This window comes from Anser cygnoides, chromosome 1 (assembly GCF_040182565.1).
Source record: "Anser cygnoides isolate HZ-2024a breed goose chromosome 1, Taihu_goose_T2T_genome, whole genome shotgun sequence".
Classification (NCBI taxonomy): domain Eukaryota; kingdom Metazoa; phylum Chordata; class Aves; order Anseriformes; family Anatidae; genus Anser; species Anser cygnoides.
Window position 1 is genome coordinate 168,541,719 of NC_089873.1, and position 27,292 is coordinate 168,569,010.

General features: G+C 41.5%; 1 protein-coding gene across 12 annotated transcripts in view; it reads left to right on the forward strand.

Annotated features, from left to right (window-relative positions):
• KLF12 (KLF transcription factor 12) overlaps positions 1–27,292 on the forward strand; it is a 248,643-nt gene that overhangs the window by 35,367 nt on the left and 185,984 nt on the right. The window contains exon 1 of one of the 12 annotated variants that reach the window (XM_066987675.1): positions 21,679–21,806. The exons of 10 other annotated variants lie outside the window; for them this stretch is intronic. The gene's annotated coding sequence lies outside the window, so the exon portion shown is untranslated. Of the gene's footprint in view, positions 1–21,678; positions 21,807–27,292 lie in introns of those variants that run through there. One more of the 12 variants, XM_066987651.1, reaches the window with a different exon arrangement.

Here is a 27,292-nt window from a genome sequence, read left to right on the forward strand (position 1 = left end):
CCCTGAGGTCATTCTCAAGTCATCCGTGTTCTCATGACTAAGGATAAACAAATGTGCAGATGCTTGGGGGGACAAAAAGAAGAGTGAAATAACCTCGAATCCCTCAAACACTGCAGTGCACATGTGGATTTTCCCAGGAAGAATTTGAGAGAAACTAAGCTCTGGAGGACAGATATAAGTTATGTTTCTTTACATGCTTTTGGAAGATGCTTAGATACTAAGGAGCAAAGGACCTGAATTAATTCCATTTGTTTAAATACCCTTGTACCTTTTACATTTTGCTTGCTTTATGGTTGGCAGACTTGAAATTGTTTTATAGCTGCGTGATCTTTTTTCTTGCCTGGGGCTAAAAGATTTAAATAAAGTAATAATTCACGCAACCCTTTTTGAGACTCGCATATTTTTTTCTTCTCTAGGAACACGAACACACATGCGCACACAGAAGGTGCGAGAACATTAGAAGAGAAGCTTTCTTTTTAGTACATTTGGTCTCTGCAATTGTGAAACTCTTCAAATTCACCTAAAATTTCCGTGGACAAAGAATTGATTTCTTAATGCCAAACCATTTCCTGAAATTAGTTGTTGCCTAGCTGCTGTTTTTTTCAAGGCAGGGACATTTGTTTTGATTTGGAAGCAGCTCACTTTTCAGCTGCAGGAAGTCTGAAGCTGTGTTTCAGATGAAGGACAATACACTGGAAAACTAGTGATGTATTTTTCCTTCTGCAGCAGACTTTCTCTAGGAAGTCACTGAATCACTCAACTCTTCTGCGGCTCACTACCTGCTTCAATCATTTGAAATGTTAATGCTCTGGAAATTATTGCTTTGGGAATTGATTAGATTTGGAGATTCTTACCTGAACATGGTCTGATATAGACTTTGTATAGATTTTAATGGTGATAAATGTCTTGTACCTTTAAAACTATTTAGCAATAAAAGGTACTATCCAGATGAGAAGGATTTTTAATTTTTAAAATTACAGACAATCTTACGAGAGCAGCTTACAACTCGGTCTTGGTATATTTTATGTTTTGGCTTTCAGAATTCAGCATGCATTAGTTGCTGCTGTTTCATTCTCAGCTGTTATTAAGGGATGCTGTACATACTTCAGGGCAGGGAGATGGTGAATACGAGCTGCTCAGGTGGCAGCAAACCAGCAGTCTGTTTTTAAAAAGTCTGTTTTTAAAGCTTCTTGTGTTTTGTAAATTATTTGGGTTGTAACATTTGAAATACTGCGTTCTGCATATTGGACAAAATAAAATGGGTTAAAGCAAAGAACCTCTCCAGACTCATTTTGCGGCTATGCTTATCTGTAATTTAATTCTCAAAATAATAATAATAAAAAGGTGGTATTTGACAATAAATGTTTTATGAGAGTCTATTTCTGTGTATTGTTCCATATAAAGTCCATACGTATAGTGGGGGAGGCGAATGTAAAATAAAGAAGAATGTGTTGAAAGGAGTCAAGGAATAAAAGGAGCATGGGATTTTGTCCTTACAAGTAAGACTACTTAATCAATAAATCTATAACAAACCAGTGTATATCAGTGCTGTAGCCGTAAAGCAAGTACTATTGTTAGTCTTGCAAGTGGGAGAAGAAACATCCTGTGTGTTCTCCAGAAATGCCTGGTAGATTGTCTGGCTGGTATAATCCAGCTGCATCAGTTTCCCTGTGTAAAGGATGACGCTTGTCCACGGTTCTTTGAATGAAACTTCAGTATGTGAGCCGAGACTGATCACGCGTGAACGAGCAGAAGGAAGTGTAAGATTTTTGACAACGTGAAAACTGTCCTCAGGGGTACGTATCTTGCACTTGGACGTTAACTCTGCCTGGCGAGGTGTGAGCTGTGACGGTGGGACAGCCGACCTGGAGCACGGGCTGCAGTAATCCCAGCGGGTTGCTGCTGACCGGGAGGCAGATGCCTGCAGCTGAACGGGAGCAGGTACGCTCTGTCATCAGAGGGACAGAAACAGGCACACCTACGGCCTGATTTAGGGTCTCTTCAGGTACCTGAGAGCTTTGGGTGGTGGGTTTGGGTGTGCTGCTGCCCAGAGTTACCACTCATCAGCTGCTTGCATTTGTCCGTGAAGCCCACCAGCCTTCACAGGCCTTGCACTGTTATTTCCCCGGGGTAAGGCCACTCAGCTCTTCAGCTTCAGTACTTCAGCCTTTGGGCTCTTTTCCCGTGGGTTGGTAATGGTGTGTAAACATACTTAGATGTCCTACATGGAAGATAGCATAAGGTAATTCAGAGAAGCGTTGGGAGCAAAGGGAATGCAGAAATATCCAACAAATACTGATTTGGTGATATTAGAAAATAATATGTCTTATGTCATGCAATGTTAGCTTATTTTAAAAGGGATTTGGTGTAGTCACAGCATCTCAGAACCACCAGATGTAGATTCTTCTCACCTAACTTTGGCGCTTATGTGCTGGAGGCTACGTCTCCCCAGAAGCAGGTAATTTGAAGCAGCAGCAGATGGAAATGATGAAATAGTCACTGGTGTGGACCCTGTGGCCCCATTCGAGGCTGGAGCATGTCTGGGTGCAGTTGGAGAGGGGCTTCTGGTTCAGCTTCCTCCAAAAGTGACCTGGTTGGTGTGCACCACAGCTCTCCTGGGGACCGGGGTGTGTGGGCACTGCTAGTGTGGTGGCCACGGTGTCACAAGGGCTCTTCAGGCAGGGACACATCTGCAGGGGCAGCACAGCTCTCCCGTCTCTCTTCATTTGACTATCTTTGGGACTTAGGGTAGGCAGGCTCTTAGGGGTATTTTGGTGTTTAAAGTTTATGTGGAGGAAAGCTCAACTTAAGTGCTTGAGGAGTGGTAGGAGATTGCCCCGTTTGCCACAGAATCGGTGGTGCTGCGTTGTAACTCTCCAATCTTGGTTATCGCTGCAGTGAAGGATTTGTAGAATGCTAAATTCTCTGAAGTACAGAACAGACCCAGGTTCAGAAAAAAAAATGCTCCTTTACCTTCTCAGAAAGGGAAGAGGTCTCTCTTTTTTTTTTTTTTTTTTTTTATTTACTGTGCACTGCACTGGGTTTGTGGAGCTTGTCTCTATCTGGCATCCTCGTTTGGCCTGAATGTTACCCTGTGCACAGTGAATGATTCACCACGGTGCCCGGAGGAAGACGCTTTTTTTTTTTTTTTCCCCTCTCCATGAATAACATTGCAGAACATGCTTTTTTTTATTATTATTTTTTTGTATTCTTGGGAATTGCTGCTGCATAGAAAATCTGCCAAACGGGGCATGGTTACGTAAGAGCTGCATCTCCCCTTGCTGCGTGCTGGCTGTGTCTCACTGGAGGAGTCGTGGTGCCCCATGCCAGGCAGGTGCTGCCCATATAGGACGCACCCCCATAGAGGGCTGTCACCCCGGGTCTCCTCTCCCATGGGCTTTGTACCTGTCCTGTGCCGAGTGCATGTCTGTGTGTCAGTGCTGCAGCATCTGGAGGGTTGCCCAATGTCCTTCTTCTATCTTCCCGTAACCTACAAGCAGGATGTATTGCCTTACAGTGAATACTGAATGGATAATTCTGTGTCTTTTAGATGCATTTTGTAATGTAATTGTGTATCTGATGGTTGTGTCATAATGACCCTGTCTCCTTTCTTTTGCTAGTCTGAAAAATGAATCACAGAACTGTGTAATGAGGGAGTGCTTACAGCATAATACATGTGTTATTGATGCCTCTGACCAAAGGAACAGGGAAAGGCAATAGCAGGCAGTCATGAAGGGACTCAAATAATGTGACTTAAATCAAATCCAAAATCGTTAATGCTCAGAAGATCCTGGAATAGGAATATATTCAATTTTTTAAAGTCATAGGTTTGCAACGTGGCTAGTCACCTTAAAATTGAGTTGCCTATTGTGTGCAAATCAGTATTTTTGTGTGCTACATGCAGTTGCAAAACTTTTTCTAATATATTTGATGGCCATTCGCAATAGTAGATGGTGATAATGTTTCATTGCACTGCTTCTCTGAAATATTTTTCTGTGACTGTCTTCCAGCGCAAAAGAGATCAGTTGCCAAAGTGGATTAATGCCTTTCACATCTGCACTTCTTAGTTCAGATCAGAAGCAAAATAAGCCATACGTGTTCCGAGTCGACGTGTGCGTACACCGTAAATGCATGCAATCTGGCCTGCTTGGAGAATTAAGAGCTCCTTTTCTGGTAGGAGGGATTCAGTGCTAAAATATTAGTATTTCATAAGCACCATGGATTTATCCTCAGTTACATTTTTTTTAATTCAGATTATTCCCCAAATCATTCTCAGAGGAAAAATTTCAGTCAGACCTCTTTTTTTTTTTTTTTTTTTTTTTAAAAAAAAAAGTCTCTCTATGTTAAACTTTTCAAGTTTTACAGCCGGTGGATTTTAAGGACCAGAGTTGTTTGGCGTTTTTCCAGCCAGCCCAGCTGCCTTTGGAAGAACTGTGTAGGTTGGCAAAGTGTGGTGTGGGCTCTTTTGTTAAATCCATTACTCTCATACTGAGAGAGTGAGAGAAACAGGTAATAACTGGTGAGGGCTTTATTAGTTGAGTGCTTTCCACCTTTTCATCTTGACCTTCCAAAATTATCTCCTCTTCCAGGGTATTTCAGGGTTCTTTTTCACTCCAAAATTCCTCATGGCTTTCAGGTGTTGGCAAGCCTGGAGGTTTTACTCTGCTTCTTTCATTGGAGCTGTCAGGGGAGCAGGAGTCTGTGCAGCCTCTGCCTGGGAAGTTGGTGCCATTCTGCGTAAAATACATAAAAATGTGTAAAAGAGCCCTCTTCTGAGGGTCCTCAGGGGATGCAAGCACAGCTGTCTCATCGTTCGTTCCTAAGGTAGGAAGGATACAATTTCCAAGACTTCATGAGAAGACCAGTCAGTGTGGGACAAGGGCTCCCAGGTGTTTATTTTACATGGCTTACTTAGAGGCGTGGATGAACAAATACAAAGATTAATGCAAGCGGTGAGCTGCAGGTGTGGACACTTCAGCAAACACAGGCGAGAAAAAATCAATTTTTCACAAATGAAAAAGGAGAAAAAAAATCAATAGGGAAAGGGCTGTTATTTTCAATTTAAAACCAGAGGAGCTGGGGTTTGATCTCTGAGTTCATGCCTTCCTGTTCTCATTCACATGTTCTGCAGCTCTGTTATTGGAGAACTACAGACTGAGTAGCACAGAGATCGTTAAATATAAATGGCTAAAAGGATGTGAAATTCTCCCCATCCTTATTTATTTATATACTTGTCTGCTTGCAGATATTTATCTGTCTTTAGTTAACTCCTGCGGATGTTATTTCTCTGCATAGGAAGTATTTGTGTGCACCAAGCTTTTGCTGTGAAGTCCACCAGCCTTTTCCCCGAGCGTGTTTTGACAGTATTTAAAGCACACGACTCAGACTGTAGTTATTGATCTGTGTTTGTTTCTTTTCAACAGACTGTGATTCCATCTGGCTACCTGATGGTGAGAGTGCCCCACAAAAACATTACCAATATTTTAAGTGGAAGTGCAGAATTTGACTTTGCAGTACTATCTGCATGAAGTCTGGTAAGACACCGTGTGAAGAGACCCAAGTGGGATGCAGAGGACCCTCTCATCTCCTATGGGGGTGCAGTATGCCATAACGGCAGGGCGGAGTGCCAGGTTTTTATGTGAAAAACAAAGCAGTATTTTTGCCCAATTCCTATTTCTAGCTTCAATGTCGCCAAACATGTCTGTAACAGTGTTAGCTGTGTGAGAGCTGTGCTACCTTGGAAATCCATTTATTCAGAGACACAGCCTGGTAGGTAGTAGGCAAAACCTACTGTGCTGATGCAAAGACTCTTTATTATTATTATTATTATTATTATTATTATTATTATTAAAGGCCCATGAAAGTGGAGGCCTTGTTTGCAAACAGGGACTTGCTAGGTCTTGGCTTGGTTGACATCTTAAGAGAGCAAACAAAATAATTAGAAAGGTACTGTCTAAGAATCTTTTTCACTGTTTAATCTCCAGTAACTTTAATCTTACTAGTTGCTTATTGTATTTCTGTTATATATATATATATATATATACATTTAATTGGATTCATTTCTCTGCTGTATATGACTCCTGAAAGGGTGATGGGAAACGCGCCCAGTAAAGTTTAGAGGTTCTCTAAAGGTCAGGGGGGAAAACAAGAGTGTGACCTGACTTGGCTCAGTTAATTTCCTTGCAGGAGCAGCTTCCCACTTGAGCGAAAGCATGCTATGAGCAGTTGTGTTGAAGAGTACTAAAGTGCCAGTGCATAAATGTCTGTGTATGTATGTATGTGTGTGTATGTTTATACACAGATATGTACATAAGTGTATATATGTATACTGAACAGAGTGATAAGGGAAGGTGACCTAGGCTTATTGCATTTAACACTTGATTGAGGCACTGTGCTCAGTTAAAGGTACAGTCAACATAATGCTGCTGCTGTAGACAAGGGAGAGGTAAAAAAAAACAAAACAAAACAAAAAAAAAAACTTTTAGGTCTCAGGTGGGCTGTGGTGATGTCCTCAGGTGCTTATCTGTGTCTGAATTACCTATAGGGAATGTCTAGGACACCTCAGTTCCCCATCTGGGTGCTTTGGTTAAAAACATAGCGTTAGGGCAGGCAGACATAGGCCATGATGGCAATAAGATAATGTGAAAGGTAGGATTTTCAAATTGCCTAAATGACTAAGACAACTAAGTGCCACTCTGGCTGTCAGTGTGATGTGTCCGAATGGCTTAGGTGCTCTTGAAAATGCCTCTCAAGCTAATGCGTAAGGACTTCTGAATTGAAACAGTAATAGGTGTATAAATTGAAAACCAATCAACCTGTGAGACTGTTCCTGTGTTTGTGGAGCTCCTAAGTAGGACTGTGCAGCTAGGCCAGGAAGCTTTGTGTTTCACCACACGTCCTCTTCCAGCTGCTAGCAAAACATCACCCCATGATGGGTTGCCACCTGCTCGCGATGGTTGTGGGTTTGGGTGTGTTACCTTTCCCTGATGGCTTCTCTTGAAATACCAGGCTTCATGGGAGGCTACCCGCTGGCTGGGGACACTTCAAGCAGCTTTGGGCAGCAGCATCTTCAGTGGTTGTGGTGGTGGTGGTTGGGGAGATGCACTCAAACCCTCGGTTGCCTGCGCACAGTGTTAGTGCATGGAGAAGTGTCAGAAATGACATTTCAGTCTTCTTGCATTTCTGTCCCTTCCTCTGCAGTTTCCGAGGCTGTCCAATTTCTCTGTCACCACAGCTTCTGACGTGGTATAAAATTAAGCTGGCGCTTCTAATGAGGGGAGGTTTGTAGCAGAAAGAATCCTTTCCATGTGGTTTGAGGAAAGGTTGCTTTATTATTTTAAAACTTTTTTTTTTTTGTCATGACTGCAGGAAGGCATGGAAGACAAGCAGGGGAAAAAATAGAATTCTTTATGGATATTCAGAGACTAATGTTTTAAGGGATTCTTTCATTATATACGTGTATGCATCTGGGTGGGAAAACAGCCAAAGAGACTGACAGTTCCTGGGACATTCACTAGCTGAAGATCAGAAAAAACTACTGGTGTGCCAGACAGCCTCATGCAGAATGTCTCTCCCATTGAAGGCGAGGTAAATAGTATTAGCTGCTCTGTTCAGTCTTGCTGTCGTGTACGTGAACAAGGTTTGAAAAATCAAAGGGCACAGCAGCTCAAGTGTGTCATGTTTCTCGCTTCATCCTTTTTATAAAATGCACATTATTACAGCAGTTCCACTGCAAAGTGGAGCTGGCTGCTCCTGTAAAGGGCTAAGTCATGGCTTGTAAGCAGCAGGTCCCCTCCTAACACAGTGACAGAGAAGAGATGTTCCAATGGAGGAAATAAAAATAGCCATTGGCTTTAAAACAATCCCCCAACTTGAACTGGCTGCAGTCAGGTAAGGGTTGGAGGAAGCAGGAAAACCTCTTGGGTGAAGCAGCGTGCTCTTGCTGTGAGTTTGACTCCTTCCTCGGAGGTTGCGGTAGTTGCCAAACAATTGAAAATCCTTGCAAGAAACTGGTTTTCAAATAAAGCAGAAGCCTGAGTGGTTCCTGTGCTCTTGCAGAGCTTGAGCATAGGTGCAGTAGAGGTTATTGCCTCTTTCCTTTTATTGGTTTGCTAAAATTCAAAATGGTCAGAAGTACTAATACGATGGACATACTACTACTAGTCCTATCATCTTTTTAGTATACTCATAAACACATGACATTTACCAGATACATATATTGTAAAAATATGAAAAACACGAGCATTACAGATGAGTAGCTTGGAAGTTGCATCTTTCCGAATTTTTCCATCCTCTCGTTTCTTTTGAACGCTTTTCTTCCCCTCTTTCCGTATCTGACTCATCTTTGTACTAGTGTGTCATTCACATTTGCCTGATATTTTCTGCTTATCGTTCTCTCACCTTTTTGTGTTTCCTTTCATTATGGTCTCTAGCTAATGAGGATGCATATGAAAGATGCTCTTGCAATTTAAAAACGTTTAAAATCAATTGATGTAGTTTGTTGCGATGACTTCACTTTACTTCCTGAGAGTGGTCAAATCAGCTTGCTGATTCAACAGTTTCTGCAAAAAAACAGAGAAGGAAAAAAAAAAAAAACACAACAAAGCAACCAACCACACCAACAAAAAGACATTATTCCCTCAGAGGAGTATTCTGAAGCTTCTTAGATTACTTAAAATTTTCATACTTGAAAGAGCTTTAGAAGTTCACACCATTTCTTTTGCATTCCCTCCCTGTCCATCACTTGTCCTGTTCTTGATTTTGGCCACCATTTTTTCACTTTGTGTGCTCCGTTCTCTTGCTTAAGTTCATCTTCCTAGTGCTCTTCTTCCTTCCTTTGTCCATACTTTTCCCAGGAGGTGGCTGCACTCATGCCATTTCTCCTTTCCCTGAACGTAACTGCTTGCCACTTCCGCAGTCTCTCTCCTTGCTCATCTTTGTTGGTGGAAGACTTGGAGAAGTCTCTTCTGCTTTTGTGCAGCTGCATACCTTGTCACATACCTGATGTACTTGGTCTGTTCTTCATCTTCCTTCTGAGCAGGGAGAAAGTTTGGGGGTCAGATCCCATTGCAAATCATCACATTCTTAGATTCTTCTGAATTTTTTGCCTGAACAACTAACAATTTGCTCGTTCTGGTCAGGTCTTGAAAGTGCGGGTGAAGGCTTTGGTCTCACTGTGAAGGCACAAAGCGCCCAGCACAGGCTTCTGGCTGCCGGAGCCTGGGGAGCTTGAGAGCCCAGAGCTGCTATGGGAGATGTACAGAGACCAGTGCCACGTGCTGGGTCTGATCTTCTGGTCCATTCAGAGGTGCGAAATAACTCGCAGTGTCCTCAAACCAAATAGCTGCCCTTCTAAGTGTTAGAGTTTACCATACCTTTTTGTTGGTGGTTCTGGCGTTAGGAGGTAGTAAGGATTATGAATCAAGAATCAAGGTGGTCAAGAATTGTGACAAAGTCAAAATCAAGCGGTTTGATCTGTAGTCTGATGGGTACTTCATTGCAAGAGATAAGAAAAAAAAAAAAAACACGTTAAAAAAGAAAGCTGAGATAAGCACTATCAGTGAAAAGACCTTAAAAAGGTTGCAACCAGGAGTCATAAAGATAGGATATGTATGGAAGTGATTGTAGATAATATTTTACCTTGAACTGTCCATTTCTTTTTATAATTTTACAGTGAAGGATTTTGATAATATTAAGTAGTTGAAAACCCACTTTTTTCTTTTTTTTTTTTAATTCTCCAGCTAAACATATTTATGCTTCCAGTAGAAATCCACATCTTCAGAGGCTGATATGTCTCAGCTGCGAAAATTTATTCTGAGCTGAAGCTTAGCATAGGATATGTCAACAAAAATACAAGCAAAGCCACTTCAGGTATAAATAATCTTCTACCTGTAGAAAGGAGTTAACAGGACTGCAAAAGTCATATTATACTTTACTGCAAAGTATCCTGCTGTATAATAGCAATGGCATATTTTCCAGAAAAGAAAGGTAATGGTCCGTAAATGACTAGAGTAAAGGTGTTGCCCGGTAATAGTGGTTGCTTTGAATTACCTGGGAGGGACCAGTTTTCTTAAATAATGTGTTTAGAGACTATGCCAAGGAAATCCTAGGTGAATGTAGGAATGTGTATTCCAGTGGTTTAACAGCCGTATCTTATGACGTGTCTCTGCCTTGGTCCCTTTGCTAGACCTACAAGCAAGTCTTGGAGATTTCATTGCAATTTTATTTTCTTTTGCCTCTATAAATGAACGCATAATTTGAATATGCTTTTGTTGCTGCGTGCTGTGAGACAACATACTGGTAAAAAATTGAAACTGCAGCTAAACACATTCAGTCATACAGAAGAAGAGTACTGAAAATCATCATGGTGTATCCTGCCTCTTGTCTCTGACTGTCTGGTCTTTGTTGAAGCGCCCATTGGCATCCTACTTGACAGTTAAATGACATTCATGGATTAACTTAGTTTTCTTTTGAAGCATGTCCGTAATAGAAAGAGAAAGAGTGTTGAGAAATGAAAATGCTTTGTGGACTTTTCCTCTCTTTTTTTATGGAGAGTTCTCTTTGTTTCACTCGCTGTTTCTGGAGGTGCGATTCATTATGTTATGGCCTGATCCCACTGACTTTAAGTGATAAAATGTATAGCACTCTCAACAGAGTCCTAAGATGATTCCAGAATTACAAGAAACTTGAAAAGATTATACGGCCACAGAACGTGATCCTACCAACTCTTGCTGATGAATTCCTGACATCTCTCCACCAGTGAAACCTCTATGTTTTTTGACTTCATTTGAAAATTCTGTGCAAAATTCATCCAGCTCTTGAAGAATTTCAGAGTCCTGGGTACCTGGAAAGTGCTTCTGTTCTGTGATGACAGCAGTTGGTGTGTGGTCCTGTTTGTCCACCAGATAGGACTTACCAAACTCTGTGCCAGAAGCAATGGTCTCTATCTCTATTTCCCTTCCATTGTCCCAGTCTTTTACTCCCTTCCACATGCTATCACCAGTACCAATTCGGTTCCTTGGCAAGGGGATTCAGTTTGTGACTTTGGCTGAGAATTTGTATTCATATTTAAAGACAACTGTACTTTTGCCTGTTTGGTGACCTTAGCTCAGCAGAGGATTCAGATGAACATCAGAGGTTGTGAACCAAGACTGAACGTGATGAATCTGGACCGGAGAGGGGACTGCTCTTTTGGTGGCACCACGCTTTTAGATCGATTCAGCTGTTTCGACTAATTGTACCCTCCACCAAGTAATGTGATTTGTCTTCTGGTAGGGTTGCTATTCTGCTTTAGAGCTGAGGAAGCTGAGGCTGGGGTGCATGAACGGTGTCATAAACGGTACAGCATGAAAAACAGGACTGCAGATGAGAGCTACTTGTGCTGGATCTGGATTATACTTTAGGAGGACATTGTGTTCCTTGTTATGCTTTGATTTTTTGAGCTTGATAAAAATAAATGAAGATATTAAACTAAATATGAGTTAAGGAATGCAAGAAGTAACCGTGGTTTCAGTCTATGCATTTGTTTTATTTTCCTAAAGTAGAGTTTCCATATATATATGTAAGATACATCTTAGTCTGTGTCAAGATCTAGAAACTGTTCCTGTCACAGGCAAAGCCTATTTTTGGTCAACTTGCATAACCCTAGTGATTTTAATAAGAGAACTGACAGTCGGAGACAGTGAGTAAACCTTTGCAGGGCTCTGAAACAGCTCACCCTTCTGACATCGGTGGGCGTCCCTGTTGTTTGACACCTCTCAAAGTCAAGTCAGATGTTTGAGCACAGAAAAAGTAAACACTAAATCTGTAACATTACTAATGCATTTTTCTTTGAGAGGTTATAACTAGAAATATGTGATATTAAAAATTTGACCATTTGACTCATTTCACCATGAGGGTGAAACTGGCTTTGTATTTTACCAGCAAAAGCATTTAAGCGGTGAATATACTCTTTGTAGCATGTAAATTGATAGTAACGTGGTGTTTCTCTTTGAAATTACAGTTACTGTGGCAAGATCGGTTATGGGTTTGATGTGCACTGTTCTGTTCTTATTATTCATTCAGAAACATTGCCAGTTGCTCAGCTGCTGCTTTCTTTCACAAAAATGTTAGGTGCTGAGTACTCTTGGTGTGGCACAAGGCGCGGAGGAAGGTATGGTTGCTTGCCCTGGGGCTTCTAGGGTGGGCTCCTGACACCGTGGTACGTGGAGAGGCGTGCTGGTGAGCATCCTGCTGAAGGCGGTGGGGCTCTGGAGAGATGCCCAGAGGCGCTGTGAATGGAGTGAGCCAGACCCAGGCACAGCTCCCTCGCTCTCTTCCAGCTATTTCCCAAGGACAGACGTGTCCCACGACCCCAAACCAAGCATGACCTTTGTGATTTATTGTTGAAATAGAATTTTCCACAGTCTGCTTTCTGTTCCTTCTTCCTGCTTTTAAATGAAATTTGTTCCGCCATTGTGAAAAATGATTACGGATATTGCTGAAAACTATTGTTTTAACGCGATGTGAAGTATTTTGGAACTGAGGCATAACCTGGGCATTGCATTATTTTTCCAGAACTGCAAAACTGTATAATATAAGGTTGCACAAGTTTTGAAGGGAAAGGGGAGACAAACAAACGTGTCCCCAGAGTCCTCAGTACTGGGCGCAGTCTAATTTTAACATAACTGTATAATAATAATCGTGTATTCCATATGCAATTCTGCTGATGCAATCTGTGGAGTCCTGGCTGATTAGTATCATGTATGTTTCTTGGTGCTTTGTTCACAGATGATAGGAGACTACAGAAATCTGTTCATCCTTCTGTTTCATCATGTGATTCATACTCTTAGTTTGCACATAAAGATCTGAAACTTGAAATTTCTTTTTGGAAGGTATTTTATATGGTTGGGTTCTAACACACTTACATAAACACTCCTCATGTGCTTGGAAAACAGAAAAAGATACCGGTACAATTATTATTGTTTTGCTTTTTCCTTCTTGAAAGTTTGCAAGGTCTTTCTTAGAGCAGTTGATTTGAGCTTCTTGAAGTCCAGTAAGCTTAGCCTAAATCTATGTTAGTGATGGCTTGTGATTTGGCTCTCATGTAATTCCAGCTGTTCTTTTCAGCTGATAAAATGTTGTTGCTTTTCAGGGGTCTGTATGGCTGTGTCTATAGCTGTTGCTCACTAGTATGCAGCAAATGGAAAGAAGAGGAAAAACAGGAACTGTATTTTAAAATAGGTTGTTCGGCCACTGCCTAATTAAGTTATGAATATCTTCAAGGATGGAGATTTTATTACCTTTCTCGGCACTCAGTTGTGGCATTTGACCACCCTTAACATAACCCCCCCCCCCTTTTTTTTTTTTTGTACCTAACCAGAATTTTGCTTGTTACATCTCCTGTCCTTAGCTTCCTGACACATTCCTGCATGTCTGGCTCTGATGTTTTTGTACCCTGTTAGGTAGCTGTAGACAGCGGTAACATCTGCCCCCATGCCTTCTCTTCTCCAGGTAGAACAGCCCCAGAACGTAGAATCATAGAATCATTGAGGTTGGAAAAGACCTCCAAGATCATCTGGTCCAACCATACCCCTACTGCCAATGTCACCCACTAAACCATGTCCCTAAGCACCAAGTCCAACCTTTCCTTGAACACCCCCAAGGACGGTGATGCCACCACATCCCCGGTCAACCCGTTCCAATGCCTGACTGCTCTTTCTGAGAAGAAATGTCTCCTAATTTCCAACCTAAACCTCCCCTGGTGCAACTTGAGGCCATTCCGCCTAGTCCTATCACTAGTTACCTGTGAGAAGAGGCCGACCCCCAGCTCCCTACATCTTCCTTTCAGGTAGTTGCAGAGAGCAATAAGGTCTCCCCTGAGCCTCCTCTTCTCCAGACTAAACAACCCCAGTTCCCTCAGCCGCTCCCCATAGTACTTGCGTTCCAGGCCCTTCACCAGCTTCGTAGCCCTTCTCTGGACATGCTTCAGGGCCTCGATGTCCTTGTAGCGAGGGGCCCAAAACTGAACACAGTACTCGAGATGTGGCCTCACCAGAGCTGAGTACAGGGGGACGATCACCTTCCTGGTCCTGCTGGCTGCACTGTTCCTGATACAAGCCAGGATGCCGTTGGCCTTCTTGGCCACCTGGGCACACTGCTGGCTCATGTTCAGGTGAGCATCAGCCAACACCCCCAGATCCTTTTCCTCTGCACAGCTCTCACAGCCTGTCCACATGCTTCAGCCCATGGCCTGCTTGGTGGCCTCCCCTGGGCTTGTTCCAGTGTGTTCGTGTCTGCTTTTGACTGGGCCCAGTGCTCCAGATGTGTGTCACCAGGGCTGAGCAGAGGGGAGGGATAACCTCACCCAGCCTGCTGGTGATGCTCTTCCAAGTGCAGCCCTGGAGCTTGCTGGCCTCCTTTGCAGTGAGGACACATTGCTGGTCCATGGTCAACTTGTTGTCCACCAGGACCCTCTTCTCCTCTGCCAAGCTGCTGGTCAGCCTCTAGCATGTCCTGGTGCATGGCGTTGTTCCTTCCGAGATGCAGGACCTGCCGTTTGCTTCTGCTGAATTTCACAATGTTCCTGCCAAATCATTTCTCCAAATTGTTGAGATCTCTCTCAAAGGTGGCGCTGCCCTTTTAGCATACCAGCTGCTACCCCAAATTTTGTTATTCACAAACCTGCAGAGTGGCTGCTTTGTCCCATCATGCAGGTTGTTAATGAAGCTGTTCCACAGTATTAGCGCCTAGAAATCGACAACTAGTAGGACTTTAAGTAGCTGATGATTACATTTGGGGTCCAGTGGTCCAGCCAAGTTTCCACCTATGTTGTAGTCCAGTAGTTGGAGGTGAAGGACAATTTATCTGGTGGACACAGTGAATCACATGGGTTTCATAGTAGTAATATTTCTCTCTCATAAATCTTCCAGATTTTTTTTAGGTATAGTCAAGAAGAATGATTTCATCCTCTGGTTCTCTTGGTCTTAAGGGTTTTATTTCAATCACTCCACTTCTGTCAACCATCTGCAAGGTTCTTGTTCAGCTCATATTTTCATAGCTCCCTGCAGACCTTCCTGCCCTGTGTTTCACATAAAGAAAACCTGCACGTGTGATAGTTGCAGGAGGCAGTCCTTGCTTTTGAAGGTCACAGTATTTTGCTTCCTTTTGCTAATGCTTTGTCCTGTCCTTCTTTTTCCACCGTAATACTTCTCCTTGTTTCCCATTATCTCCTTCTTCTCTTTAGATAGCTATTTTAATCCTTTCTCTTCAAGACCTTGCTCTTCTGTTTTTCTGTTTTTTTTCTTCTTTTTAAATATAAATATGAAAATTTCTGTCGTTGTCACGCTGCTTCCTTGCATCTCTCCCCAGTGCGCTGGTTGTTACTTTGGTGATGGGGCTTCCTGTCTGTGTGTGAAAGAAAACCTGACTCTTGAGCTTGTTCTCATGGGAGGGAATCGCTAAAAATGGCAAAGCTGGGGCACTGGAGTGTGAGAGTTTTGCAAGCAAAAATGCGTAAATACACCTATTTTAAAGTAAGTAGGAGTGGAGAGTCACAAAATAGCGGTCAGTTGCTGGACTCATCTGCTGATTCTGTGAAAAGAATCTCATTTAAAAATACTAGACTTACATAGAAGCATGAACAGAGCAAAACACATTTAAATATAGTTTTCCATTTGTTGTATTTTGCAGAGTCACTTGGTTTTTTTAAAGAGACACTGTATATAATCCTAGCTTTACACTCTAGGGCTTGATGATGTCTTCCATGGTGGCAGTAAGCAGTAAGTTAATACTCCTCTGTTTTCATTTCTGAGTTGCACAGGAAATACAAATGGAGTAGAGTGAGTTGCATTGAACATTGCCCTTCTCTAATTTTCAGTAGTATTTGACTTGTTTTCTTCTTGCTCCCTTCTTGCTATTCCCTTTCGGTTCCTGTTAGTCTTTCACAAGTGTGTACTGATAATTCTTACCACTTTTAAAAGCATTGTTTTCTTATGTGACTATCACGTATAAGGGAAGATAATTAAAGTTAGATAATATCTAGTGGTTTTATTAACATCTTTTTCAGACGGTACATCCCCATGGCACAGTACAGGGATGAAGCATTCTGACAGCCACTTGTTAGAGTATAGCTAACTGTTAGGGAACCTTACAGCTAAAACTATTTTAACACTTCATGATGAAATTCTAATATTAAAAAAAATAGTTTGTAAATCTTTGTGATACAATAACAAAAAACAAAACAAAACAAAAAAAACCACCACCACCACCAAAAAAAACAACCACTAGTATTGTTTTTGGTTGTTCTCTGGGTGTAACTTGCCCGAAACCAAATCCCAAGAGATCAGAGGCATTTGAAAGTATCTGTATCTAGTAATGACAGCTTTTGTGTGTGCTTACTTTGAGGCTGTCTACATTGCCATGTGTCCTTTTGCTGTACTAAAAAGACTTACTTTAATAGTGAGAACAATGTTATTTTAAGTGTGTTCACTACTGTTCTTTCCTAACATGAAACCCGTTGGATGCTGCAGATTTACACTTTACATATCTTGAGTTGAGATGCATTGAAATTTTTTTTTTTTTTTTTAAAGAGCAAAGCATGGACCAAATGCTGACTTCTGTATTCACTAGGGATCACAACCAATTAGATCATCAACTCCAAGGACCTTTGTAATGACCTAGATGTGCCAGTATTACAGAGTTCAAACAGTACACAGAAACTTCATCTTCCCCAGATTAGCAGCAGACTTGCCTCTTTCAGAAAATAGATTTAGCCAGGGGAACATGGATGTCTGCATAAAGGAACCATCTTTTGCCACTTGTCATTGTTTTTTATATGTCATAAAGCTTGAATTCAAAATAAGTTTTGAGAAATTGGAGGACTGATTGCATGTGTGTGTATGTATTATATATATATGCATTTGAAATAGTAGTGTATTGTTTAATATAGTATAGAAGAATGAAAATGTATTTTTCTTAGTTCCCTCTTCCTGACAGCCAAAACTTTGTAGTAATAATACATGTTGCTTTTTGTCTTTAAAACACTTTGCAGACATCATCTGTGGGATATAATCTGCAAAACATCCCTAAAAGGCATATAATTTATTGGAATTAATAGCGTGTGGAGTCGAACCCTAATTTTCATCCAAAAAATGTTTACATTATAGATAGATGTCTATGGGAACTATTGGAGTAAATATCAGAGCTCTTGACAAACTCCCAGCCCACATACACAGACTATTTTTGCTCTGTTTCTGGTCGTGGCTGTAAGTTAAAGCAGATGTTTTGTCTTTAGTCTGAGTCAGGATGAATCTTGATGCTACAAGCAGTTCTTTTTGCAGGTCCAGTGATTTTGTTCTTGAAGCTTTTATATAATGGATATAATGAGGCTATAATGATTTTGAGGTAATCACAGTGGTGTGAATTGACAGGAATAGACTAGCTGGTCTCTTGAGGTTTGTTCCAGACAAGTTTTTAGAATTTCTGTGATTTCTCTCTTGATGGCTCTTTAGGTGGCAACAGAGAAAATGAAGCTTTGAAATCAGAGGGGTGCCAGGTGATAAAGATCGTGCTTTGACACATACTTAACAGGAGTGGAGGAGGAGGGCTGGCTCCATCACCCCCCCCTTCTGCTAAATTCTTCCAGTTCGGGAATAGCTCTGTGAACTAGAGCTATAGACTCCTCAGTCTGCTGCGTCTCGCCTCCAGGGTAGTCTTATCTTAAGCTCAAGACAGTGTTTATCGTCTGCTTGAAACTTAGCTTGGTATTAGTTTAATTCAGTGTTAATGCCACTCACTCTTATGGAAATATTTTGTTTTGGTCCAGTTTTGGGGGTGGGAGGGGAGGAGGGGGAAGGGGACGACAAACCTGGCACTGCTGTTGTCATCATTAGTGTGCTGGTCTTCAGGGGGCTTCTGAAGAGCTGCTTCTGTGAAGTTTCTACTTCCCTGGTACATCCTTTGAGAAGTTTGTTCATTTTGAAGGCATAAGCAGAGAAGTAGCCCAATATTTGTGAACGTCACCTGAGGATATTAATAGAGTGCTTCTGCATTTGTGTAATACACTTCTTCACAACCCGGTCAATGGGATACTTCTTCGTGGGCTTTTTTCAAACCCTGATAAGAAGAATACAGGAAAAATAAGAAATCATGTCCTTGAGTGTGTGTTGAAAAAGAGAGTATTTTCTATTTGCTTATATACTGCAGGTTAATATGTTTCCAGTTAAGCTTGTGGATTTTTAGTGTATTTAGTTGTTACGAAGCCAGACCTCGCTGCTTTTTCATTATGAAACGGCGCCAGTTGTTGTAATCCTTCTCAATGTGTCAAAGCCCTTTAAACCACTGGCCTGGGCCCAGGAGATCTTCCATACGAGAGGATGACTTACCATATTTGATACCCTAAAGATTAGGGAACTGCCAAGATTTCCGTCCTGCCTGACACTTGCCGTTTAGTGTGCCCACTGGGACCAGTGTGAGATGAAAGTAGGCGGGCAGGTGAATCACTGGGCCCACCTTGTGTTATTGTCACTTGGTCAGCTGATAAGGGAAAAGTGGGCTTCCTCTGTGCACTAGATTAGAAAATGAGGCTGGAAATGCAATATAATCTGGTAGTAATGCATCCTTGGGACAAAGCATAGAAATGATTCAGCTGGTGAAAGTGACCTTAAATGCAAGAAACCTTACCTTGTTTGCCCTCCCCAGCTGCAAGCCCCAAGCTGGGTACCAAGTCCCAGTAGGTTGCAGAAAGGTGATCATGGGCTTGTGCCGAATACAGCTCTGGTGGGAACACTTTGCATTTTGGCCCTTTGGTACGCCTTCTCTTCGGGGGTTTGTGCATACATCCACACGCAAACTCTTTTTGCAGCTAACTCTTGAGGGATGTAGAAAAAATAGCCTCACGCCGTACCAAGGTATTTGAACTTCTGCTTTCTTTCCAGTGTGAACTTCAGAGCCATAACACTGATTTTTTATTTTTTAACTGTAAATGTGCACTGCTGGGGGTTTTATTTTCAGTGGTTTGCTTTTTATTATCTGCAGAATGTGGTTTATGTAAGTAAAATTTATTATTTTTTTTATTGACTTATATTACTTTCTCCCGTTAAAATAGGTTTGATTTCCTCCTTCCCCCTCAAGAGACAAACATTTGTTTTGTTTTCTAATCGGTAATTCATTGTCTTATAAACCCAGCAAGTTATAACCTGTTTCATATTAGACTAAATTTCAGTTAATTAAAAATAGATAATTTTAATGGGCATTTTAACAGAATCTTAATTGTGATAACAGGTTGCAACTCTGTAGGGGCTATCATTGGAACGATGACATTTGCCACTTGTGGAAGTGTTAGTTATTTTCAATATTCCTTATCTTTATTATAAAGAATAATGCATCTACTTCTGCTTTTAATAAAACTACGTTTTCAGAATGTCTTAATATTGCAACGTACAGCTGTATTTGTTGTTTGCCTCTGGATTGCTATTAGTACTTTGGTTGTATGTGGTGTTAGCCACTGAAGTTTGCTCTTGTATTGATGTCTTTACAATTACTTAGTCTTTTGGTAACAACACCTTTTCAGTAGCACACTGTGTGGGACAGGTTCTGTTTTGGTATTACAGGAATAGCTAGCAACAGCCACCTGTACTGCTAATACCAGTCTCAGTGAAACTGAGCAGCTTGTTGATGGAATAACACCAGTGAATAAGCAGTCCACAAATGACAGAAATTCAGGGAAGAGGATAACCGAGATTATAATTTTACATTATTTTGAAACCACTGATGGTGGTGCACTGTGTTGGAAGACTCTTCTATCCCTGGAGTGATCTCAGGGTAGTCTAGTTACCAGGCCTGGAGCCCCAAAATTTGGGGCTGGGGGTGCCACTTGTTGGCAACGGCACCCGGCCGCATTCAGGGGATGGTGCTGTGGAGCCTAGGCCTCAGGTGTCCCGGGTGCCCTGGGTACCTCAGGTGTCATAAAATTGTAAAATGACAGAGTCACAGAATGGTTTGGGTTGGAAGGGACCTCAAAGACCATCTAGTTCCAACCCCCTGCCATAGGCAGGGATGCCACCCACTATATCAGGTCGCCCAGGGCCTCATCTAACCTGGTCTTGAGCACCTCCAGGGATGGGGCATCCACAGCTTCTCTGGGCAACCTGTTCCAGTGCCTCACCACCCGCTGAGTGAAGAAGTTCCTCCTGTCCCTGATGCCTCAGGTGTCCCTGGTGCCCTGGGTGCCTCAGGTGCCAGAAGCCCGCCCTGGCAGTGGCAGGGTGGAAAGGGAAACCCAGCAGCTGAGATTGGGAGGATTTTGCTTCCTGGGTCAGTGTGTCAAGTGGGAGCAGCATCTGATGGTGGTGGAGTCTCAAAGGTGGCCATGGGGACCCTGAACCTGAGAGCGATGGGGGGAAACTTGAGGCTTGAGGTCTGGACAGCCACAGCGTTTCTGCAGTGAGTAATGCCAGACGAAGAACTGGCATAATGAAGGGAGTAGTGAAGAGAAAAGGCTGGGTGATCCAGCTCTGTGACGCTGTAGGCAAGGAGTAACAACTTGAAATCAGTGTAGTTCTAACTGCAAGAGCCGTAGTTGCTTTCTCTTACTTAATTAAATTACAAAATATTTTTCAATAGGTAATATATTTTAAATAATTTCATAATTTCAAGACATCAGGTAGGTGTCGTCCTGGAATTTAACCAAGAATGGGTTTAGCCCCAGGTGTGTATCTTCAGCTAGCACATTGCTGCTGCCGCCAGTTAGTTCAACCACTTTGTTAAGCAGTTGAAGTAATGTACTGCATCAGGGGTTCCCTGCAAATCAAAAAGTAATCAAAGGGAACTGATATAAAAACAAAAGCTTTGATTGTCGGGAAATTACTGATCTTGAGCCTCAGAGAACTGGCAAATGTAGATCTTAGTCATTCATGTTTCTTCTTTGTAAGGATGGTTTGTACTGGTTACAGATTGCGGTGGTTGACCAGAAATTGTTTCAGATGATTTTGACAGAAGTCTATGGCACTTACAGAGACACGTTTCAAGTGGAACAGTGTCCATAATGTCATGTCTGTGATGTTTTCTGTTATACCCAGAATACTGAAAAAGTAAAAATAAAAAAATCAGTGGTGACCTCCTCTAGTATATTTGTCTTGTATTATTATTAAATGATACTGGTGATACTAAGTTGTTATTAGTTGCATCCTCTGTCCTGTAAGATAATATGGTGCGGTGAGCTCACTTGCTAGCTTGTAATGAGAGTGACGGGAGTGTAAATTGGGATTGATTCACTCGGGTGACCAAGGGTACAGGAACAGCCAGTCTGACCCAGCTCCACTAAGTACAGGATGAAAACCCTTGGTTTTTAAAGCTGTATTCTCCTCTATATAATACAGGATTGTTTCTTTGGAGCACTTGCCAGACTAGTTTAATAAAGCAAACAATACAACGTCCTTACACTGTTAGTTTCTGATTTTGTATTTTTTTTATGGTTTTGTTCATGTAATTGATGAGCAGTGTACTTCTATTAACTTTTATGTATCAGCTTGGTATGCAGGAAGTTTAGCATGGGCGGTGTTGCTGATTCCTGCATGACAGTAGCAGTTAACCATCTCAGGCTTGATTTTTTTTTTTAATTTCCTTTTTTTTTATTTCCTTTTTTTTTTTTATTTCCTTTTTTTTGCAGGCTCTTTTAAAAATGGCATGCCTTTCCTAGTCTGCCTGGCTCCGCTAAAAATAAGTCTTAAAGTCTTAAAAATCAGAGCTGTTGATCAGGAGACTAAAGGAACCCAAGGCTTCTTTAAATGACCAAAGTTTTCACTACCTAACACTCTGCAGACAACCAGGTACCATTTTATTTAAAACACTTTGCAGTTAGGATTGATTGCAGGAATGAGTGCAGTGTTACAGAACGGTGACTTAGGCCCTAGCACCACTTATTTCTTTCCTGTAGCTCTGGGGGCGTGAAGGGCAGCGAGTGCTGGTGTAGATGCCTGTAGGTAGGTGAGATGACCCCACCAACTGGCAGGAACTTTATTCACTAAGGTTAATCGTCAGGCTGTGGTTTCTCAGCTGTGAACATGTGCAATTGTTGAGCCACAGATAAGGGGGTGGTTGGTACGTGTTGGTCTGCAGAATGAAGTGACTCTTAGCATGCAGATGGTAAGTCCTGCAGACTCCTTTAGTGATCTCAGCAGGAGGCTGGAAAGTAGAAATTACCTTTTGAAGTCAGGCCACTTGTGGTTTTTGCACTTAAATATGTAGTCAGATGTACAGCACAGCTTCTCCCTGTAGTACTGGATGAATTTCATTGGATTATTCCCCAGAATCTACCCAACTCCCCAGAATTTGTCTTTTTGATGGTGGAAGTATTTTGTAGAACAAATACATTTCTATTTAAAAAGAGACAGAAAAATAAACAGAACAACTGTGTTTCCTGACAAAAATATGCAAGCTGTTAGAATAAGAGGAGAAAATACGGGCCAATGAGATGTATGGTCTGGTATGTAACATGTAGGTCAAGTCTTGTAACAGATTCACCTCTTTGTGAGGTTAATCGTAGCTTGCACTGAGCTCTGCAGTGCATTACAAAGGTTGAACTGTTGGGATAGAGATTTTCTAGTGGAAATTCTCAAGGAATCGTGTTGGGATCAATTTTACTCTTCTCACTCAACCCAAAGACATCAAGAGGACGAGTGTGGTTCAGTGACTTACCCTGGAATTCAAATTATTATTAAAAGATGTGTAACTGCTGAATCTGCTAGTGGAGCTGTTTCAAGCTGGTTATTGCCGGAGAATAACATTGTATACTTGGATGTGGATTTCTCCCTTTTCTGAGCTTTTTGCCTACCATATCCTGAGGCATAATTATTAGTAATAATGCTAGTCTGCACTTTCAAGAAAGGCCATGCTAGGAGAAAAGACATTAAAAATGATTAATGAAAACACTACTGGTCAATTGATCAATTTTAGAGAGCGTACATTCCTATTAAAATAGACACTCATCAGCCGCTTCTGTATCATGCCAGACAAACAGATTCGTTAAATTGATTAATGGCATCACTATCACATGCTGTGCCAGGTTTAGAGTCTCAGTACGGACCTACACCTTCATGGGTGTAACTATCATGCTCTTTTCATGAAAAAAACATCTTGTTGGTACGTTTCTAACTGAAAACAAAGAAAAGGGCACAAATTGTAACAGAAGCAATGATGAATTTTGTTGGGGGTGGAGTGAAGGCAGGAGTAGGAGCTAAGCACAGCTACCCAATCTATAAGCTGCGGACTTCCTTTTTTCTTGAAAGCATAACTCTGAGCCTGGAAATGAGGGTGGTTGGGCTTCTTTGGTGTGTATCAGAACTTGTGTAGCCACCTCCGTTGCTCGTGGGAATGATTTTGTTCCCTTTTTAAAAACAAATTTAATTAGTACAGCTTCTCCTGTTGTTGCTTATTCTCTGAGCGGTTTTGCTATTAAAGTTGGCAGAGTGCGCTTGACGCTGTGGTTAGGGGAAAGCCGTGCAGTATTTCATGCGCGCTGTGATGATGGTTAGTGCCGGTCTTTAACTTTTTTACAACATCTTGCACAGCATGAAAGGAAAAGACTTGCCAGGTTTTATGTAAGCTGCTACATATATATTATATTACATATATTACATGTATTCACACAGTGTTCAATTTTTTTCTTCTTACCATGATTTTTCCATTGTCCTACTGTTCCCTCTGAAAGCAATTATGAAAAGACTTCCTAATAAGCTTTGAGGCACATAAATGTAATATTTGCCATCCTGACACAAGATTAACATTTTTCAGACTTTGTTACATCTTGACTACATGTGCTCTGTCACCAAATTGCAGGCTGCTCGCTACCTCTGGGTTGTTGGAGAGCAGATTTTGGCACAAGACGGCAGCAAGGTTGTGCTTGTTCCTTTAGACTTGCAGCAAGTGGCCTTATATGTTCAGCCACCCCCCTTTTGTTCGGGTCGTTGGGCGATGGCTGTCACCACGAGAAATGTCAGATGCACAGTCTGCACAGAAACCGCTGCTTTGCTGGGTGTCCTAAGGAAACTGGTGACCTCACCCTTAAGCTTTGGTTATTTCATTTATAACCACGTAAAGCACAAGGATTGTTTGGTCTTCTAACGGTCTCTGGGATTCAGCAGCCTCTCAATGGGAAATAAGGAAAAACCCTGTTTTATTTTTAAGTGGGTTAGGACATAAATGAAGATTATCTTGCAACTTTGAAAAGAGGATGTAAGTACTACTGCCTGTACCACAAGTAGAACCAGCTTGATTCTGGGCTGAGCATAAACCTGTTTCAGTAAAGATATTAAACCAGAAGAGGTGGGGTGGGTGATAACATTTGGTAATGCTAGTCCTTATTAACAGGAAGAAATAATATGAAACATGTCCAAGCAATTAATTATTTTTCCGTGCAATCTCTATAGTCAATCCAGGCACTTCATTTAGGAGTCTGTTGTCTGTCTTTATCCTTTTCCCCACCACGATGGTAAGGACGTCATTTTCCTGGCATCCTATGTGGGGCATGAGCAGGTTTCCTGAGGGTACTTTCCTTTTCAACGTCACACTCTGACTTGATTTTTAATTTACTTAATTACGTTTGTTTTATTTGAAGTGCAAATAAAATGCAGAAACACAATGTGTATGATTTCAACCTGAAATTAAAGTAACAATTGTTTTAATATTACCATTTTACAATTACTTTCAGATGATCATAAGCTCGTATGGAATAGAAATCTCGGAGAGGCATTACCATTTTGAGAATAATATGTACGGTTTTATTGAAGAAAGTCTGAAAATAAGGGAATAAAATGACTTTTCTTAGTTCCAATTCTGTGCGGGTTCAGAAGTGTAGCTGCGTTTCAGAGTTCAACTAAAAACTCCTGTCTTGTTTTGATGATAAACTAGAAATTATGCTTTCTGCAGGTTCTTTAAGACAACTATTTACAAAGCAATAACTTATTAATTCATCAGGATTCTGTGGCTGTGTGCACGTTTTATATATTTATATTCCTGTAAATGTGTGTATATGCATGTATATATAAGAATTGCAAGTAATGCTTGTAATAAGAGCAGGCCTACTAAGTCCTTTTACTTTGTGTGTGCAGGCTGGTAAACAGAATTTTAACTCTAATGTGGAGTTTGAACTGTGTGCGAGGGTAGATGGTGATCTAAGAGACCTTGTGCAGAATGCGTATACCGTGTAACACAAACATTTCCTTATGTCAGCAAAGCTGTCCGAAGTGATGTGTGACTGTGTTTATCAAAACTTTATTTTATTTAGATCTAACAAAAACCAATGTCACTCTACTTAAGCTAGAGCTGTGAAGGGAATATCAAGATTTCAGAGCTACCCATTCCATCAGCTGAAAGTGCTGAGGGTAACCACTGCTTCTAGAATAAAAATTCAAGGGAGTTGCATTATTTTGCTCCATTTTTCTCTGCTCCCTCCAGTTTACAGCCCTCTTCTGGGTTGACCAGTAAATATTACCTAAATCCAGGCATTTGAGTGCTCCACTAGTTTTACAGATTTTAACTGCTAAATCTTTTTTACCTTTGCAAGTTTCTAATTTCATTTGCCATGCCAGAATTCTTTGTGTACGTTCATACAGTCGCAGGTTTTTTTGTTACTGAAAGATATCCTCTTTCTCAGAGTAACGATTCTCTAAAATTGCATCACCAGAAATCTACTGGATTTCTACATATGATTTTTGTCGAGCTGTGTCCTTGAGTTGTAGGGAGAATGAAATTTGTCTGTTCATCCCAGAAGGTCTGGGACTTATCCTTGAAGCTGTGTAATTCTAAATAATTCATTAATGTCAAATATAAGACCCTGTAAAGAATAATGTTTATTCCTCTAATTCTCTGCTGAAAGACTGTGTAAGCACTGCTTGAAAGTTTAGTCACTGAATAAACCTTTCAAAGGGAGGAGGAGGAGACGCATGGCACGCAGGCTTCTCGCAAAGGTTGTACGTTCCCTTCACGAATCATTCATCCACATCTGGCCCACTGCAGTGCAAACCTGTTGCTGCAATACTGCGATTTAACAAACAACAACAGCTTCACAGTCAGATGGGTGAAGGGGACAGTTTCTCATGCTGTCAAGCCCCTTGTGGTGCCAAGATAGGTCTGGTTTGTTGTAAAAGGAAAGGCTGACTTTGGAGATGCCTCCCCATGGGCCCTGCGAGGCTCCAGCTTGTCAGGTAGATGCTGAGGAGGAGCTGCGTCAGCCTCCCCCTAGCCTCCTGAAGCATCCTCGCCTTGCTGTACCCCAGGGACTGAGTTGGTGGCAGAGCGGCTGCTTCTTTCCTTGAATCAGGATGTATTTCAGTCAGCGCATGTGTCTCTTCTTTCTCTGCGCTGGATGTCATTCGTTGTGGGAGTCTGGATAAATACTTCAGTCTGTAGGAGTTCAGGAGAGCCTAGGTATCACCTAGCAACAAGCATCCCACTTGCTGCCTCCTGCTTCTCTTTACTTGTATTAAAATACCAGCAAAAACCAGAAATTCAAGCTTTAAGTTAATTTTCAGAAATATTTTGAGCAGCTTAAGATATTTTTGTCATGGCTCCACGTCAGAGTAAGATGCTGGGGGTGGTGGTGGTCTTAGAGCAAGTAACTCCGCTTGCCTCATTTCAAAAGAAATTACTATCAAAGACTAGCAAAAACTTGAGCTGAGAACAAAATAAACTTTGCGATCACAGTTAGGTAGTTAGTGACAAAATGTATAGAAAGTGCTCTCCTCCTGTGAGGTCAATAAAGTATGCACCAGTTACATTTATCCTAAACTGAATGCATTTGAAGCTGTATTATCTGGCTCATCTTGCGGCTTGTGATGACGGCTGGTGGGACATTGACACACGTTGCAGTTTAAAGTTGTTTAACTTTTCTGCAGAAAGCTTGGTGGCAAAGTATTTTGCCTAGCTGAAGTTACGGTGGTACAGAATCTAGTTTATGAAGATCTTTGGGGCTAGATCCAAGGAAAGAAATGTAGGCACTCGAAGTGCGAGGTAGGTAGATTTTAGGGTATGCTGATAGAGTGCAGTGCTGTGCTGAATTTTAGCCTCTCCTGTCCCTTATTGGTTCTGAATGTAAAGAACAGTTGAAAATCTGTAGCTGTTTTTTACATATATGTATGTAGTATATATTATTTAAGCTTCTGCAGAATATCTGGTTTATGGAGATTATGAATTTCCCTGCAAGAACCAAAAGTGTAGGGAAAAAAAGGCAAGTATGTGGTTACTATTAATGTACACGTACCCATCCCCAACGCTGCGTTGATGATAACCAGTGCTCTTTGGTCTCTGTACGCTGCTG